At 40.6% G+C, this 4,155-nt stretch overlaps 1 pseudogene; it reads right to left on the bottom strand.

The window, feature by feature from the left end:
* Positions 1 to 2,126: 2,126 nt before the first annotated feature.
* LOC122789849 lies at positions 2,127 to 2,796 on the bottom strand (annotated as a pseudogene).
* Between the last annotated feature and the right edge of the window lie 1,359 nt (positions 2,797 to 4,155).

The following is a 4,155-nucleotide window of genomic DNA, read 5'->3' as shown; positions in this document are numbered from 1 at the left end:
GTATACAAGTGCTTCAAGAATACAACCATTATACCACTGCCTAAGAAGTTTCCACCCTCAAGCCTGAATGACATCTGCCTAGTAGCTCTCACCTCCACTGTAATGAAGTGCGTTGAGAGATTGGTCAAACGACTACTTAACATCAAGTCTTCCTGCAACACTGGACCCACTCCAATTTGCTTAAAAGATCTAATTATTCTACGGCAGATGCCATCTCACTGACACTTCACTTATCCTTGGCACAACTATAGAACAAAAACTGCTATGTCCGCATGGCATTTATTGACTTCAGTTTGGCCTTCAACATGGTCATTACCCAACATCTGATTAAGAAACTGGTCCATCTGGGTGTTAGCACTCATTTATGCAACTGGATTCTGGACTTTCTTATTGACAGACCACAAAAAGTATGTGTAGACAACAACACCTCGATGAGTATCACACTAAACACTGGAGTACCACAAGGATGTGTTCTGAGTCCCGCTGTTCACCATGCTGACAAATGACTGCATCACTGGGTACAACACAAACCACATTATTAAGTTTGCAGATGATACTACAGTTGTGGGTCTCATCAGCAATGATGATGAAAAAGCCTACAGAGAGGAGGTGACCCAACTGATTGTCTGGTGTGACAACAACAACCTTGCTCTCAATGTGAATAAAACAAAGGAGATAACAGTAGACTTCAGGAAGAGACACAAGGCTCATTCTCCACTCACAATCAAAGGGGAAACAGTAGAAGGGGTGAAGACCACCAAGTTCCTGGGGGTGCATATTGCTGAAGACTTGTCTCGGTCAGTAAACACTAATCACATTGTCAAGAAGGTGCAACAGCATCTACACTTTCTAAGAAGGTTGAGGAGAATAAAACTGCCATTGTCAATTCTCACAACCTTCTACAGGGGTAATCAAAAGTATCCTGATTAGTAATCTGTCGGTGTGGTATGGAAACTGCATGGTTTCATATCGCAAATCTCTCCATAGGGTGGTGAAACTGGCAGAGAGAATTATCAGGTCCACGCTCCCATCTATCCAGGAGTTGAACTCTGCTTAGTGCCTGAGCAGAGCCATGAAAATAGTCAAAGACTGCACTCACCCTGCCCATGGTCTGTTCTCGTGTTTGTCTTCAGGCTGAAGATACTGTAGCTTACATTGCAAAACCACCAGATTTAATAGAAGCTTTTTTCCACAAGCCATCAGACTTCTGAACTCCAGTAATAATATGCACCTTGCTAGTCATGGAGGTCTGAAGTTACAATGCTGAAGTAATTCACAGACATATGCAATAACTCTATGAAGGTACAGTCTTATACCTTATGTGCAATATTAATGATGCTAAGTTAGCATTCCGTGCAATTGGAAATCTGTCTTATTTTGATCTGTGCAATATATTATCTGTGAAATATTCTGGGTACTGATGAAGACATGTAAGTGGAATAGTCTTAGTGCATGTCATTGTATTTGTTACTGCACTACATAAATGTCTTACTGTTTTATTGTTAGATTAGCTTTAGTATATCTGTTATTGTTGTATTAGTATTAGTTTGTTGTTGTTTGTCTTTCAGCTTTTTCCCGGTAAGGGGTCGCCACAATAGAACTCCAGTCTGTTAATGACTGGCAGTAGATTTTTTATGAAATGCCGAGGTGCCAGCTCGACGCCTAACCTTCAACGAAGGTACGCCCATTTACACACGCATGTCTTTTGAACGCTACCCAGCTGCAGGGAGGACATGCAGACTCCACACAGAAGGCACTCCCAAGCCACACCGAGAATCGAACGGGAGAACCTCTTGCTGAGAGGTAACAACGCTACCGCCGTACCACCATGGCATTATGTTGTATTAGTATATGTTGTATTTACATTGAGTTCAAAGTAATGCAATTTCATTCAGTTGCACTTTGTGCGGTCTGAATAGCAATAAAGTTCACTTTGACTTTGACTTTGACAATGTTAACCCCATCTACTATACAAGACTTGAAAACAAAGTACTGGCAAAAAAATGTAGTCTGCATGAATCACACAAACTGAAATGCCTGAGCTACAAAAGATCCAAAAAAATCCTTTATACAACATTGCTTCCAGTTATAAAAAGGAAAAAATTATGATACTTTGGGGGGAAAGACTATGAAAAGTTGTTTGGCTGTCTGCGTTTTGCAGACCTCATTTTCTCTAACCATGATTCCATTTCCTCTAGGACTTTTGGAGTGTATCGTACAACTAGTTTGACCTTTCCTTAAGCAGCTTTAAGCAACTCATCTGCTTTTTCATGATATTCCCCTTTGACACTCACTCCATTTATGGAAAGAAGTTGGTCTCCTTGCTTTAGCCTTCCATGCCTGTCTACAATGCCTCCTGGAATGATGCCAAAGATATAAATATGAGAGATCTTTTCCACCCATTATGTTAAATCCAAGATCCTCTTCCATTTTAGGTAATTCAACAACACTGGGATGTGAATGACCTTCACTGGCAGCAAATGCTGCTACTATTGCCTTAGCAGTAACATTGATTCTCTCTGCTGGGCTACTATTAATTTCCATAGTCTCATATACTGTGCGTGCTCATAGGCCTCACATACAGCATTGCAAAATTCACTCTGAAAGACTCATTGTAAAGCTTGTAGCTTCTGGGGAGGAACTTCTCCAATAGCTGATTTTCCCTGGAATTACTCTGTGCACATCAAGTGGCCAGTTAAGCAGTCCATCTTCTCACAAAAGCACACTTGTCCTTCAAAGCCAGATAGCGACTCTTTAAACTCTCTCCAGCCTAACAGGTTCACCCATCACCACCATGCCTCTTAGCCAGTTACACTTCAGAGGGTACTGACATTAAATTTCACAGACAATACATCAGTTACACCTCATCAGGTACTGTTAAATTTAATGAACAGTCTACCAATTACACATCATTGAGTACTAATGTTAGTTGTTATGAAGAGTGCACCAGTTATACCTGATCAGGTACTGATTAAATGTCATGGACAGTGCACCAGTTACACCTAATCAGCTAATAATGTTAGAGGCAAGTACAGTGCACCAATTACATCTCATGAGGTACTGATGTTATGTTACAGGCCATGAACAGTGTACATACTGCACCTTATTGGGTACAGATGTCATACTCCACAGACAGTGCACAAATTATACCTCATCGGGTACTGCTGTTAGATTGCATAGATAGTAAACCAGATATACTTCATCCAGTAATGATGTTAGATGGCATGGAAAGTGCACCAATTACATCTCAGTAGGTACTGATGATAGAGGTCAAGGACAGAGCAAAAAGTAACACCTCATCAGGTATTGCTGTTAGATGCCATGGATATGAAACCAGATACACTTCAACAGGTAACAATGATGTTAGATGTCATGGACAGTACACCAGTTAACCCTCATCAGGTACTGATATAAAATTTCATGGACAATACACCAATTACACCTCATTTGGTACTGATGTTAAATGTCATAGACAGTCAAACCTCATCAGGTATTGATGTTAGAGGTCATAGACACTGCACCAGTTACACCTCATCAGATACTGATGTTAGATGTCATGGACAGTATACCAGTAATGCATCTTCAGCTACTGCTGTTACAAGACATGAACAATAAACCAGTGATGCCTCATCAGTTATTAATCTTACAAGCCATGGACAGTGCACCTGTGACACCTCATTGGGTACAGATGTCAAATTTCATAGACACTATACCAGTTAAACCTCAGTAGGTACTGCTGTAAGACACCATGGATAGTAATCTAGAAACACTTAATTGGGTATTAATCTTAGATGTCCCAGATAATGCATCAGCTGCACCTCATTGGGTACTGTTAAATGTTATGGACATTGCAGCAGTTACACCTCATCAGGTACAGATGTTAGATGTCATAGACAGTGCACCAGTTATACCTCATCAGGTACAGATGTTAAATGTCATGGACAGTGCACCAGTTACACCTCATCAGGTACCTATGTTAGATGTCATGGACAGTGTAACAGTTATACCTTATCAGCTACAGATGTTAGATGTCATGGACAGTGTACCAGTTATTCCTCATCATGTACAAATGTTAGATGTCATGGACATTGCGGCAGTTATATCTCATCATATACAGATGTTAGATGTCATGGGCAGTGCACTAGTTACACCTCA

Source organism: Protopterus annectens, chromosome 15.part0 (assembly GCF_019279795.1).
Source record: "Protopterus annectens isolate FY-2018-M chromosome 15.part0, PAN1.0, whole genome shotgun sequence".
In the NCBI taxonomy this organism is placed as follows: domain Eukaryota; kingdom Metazoa; phylum Chordata; order Ceratodontiformes; family Protopteridae; genus Protopterus; species Protopterus annectens.
This window is presented reverse-complemented; position numbering and strand designations above follow the sequence as displayed.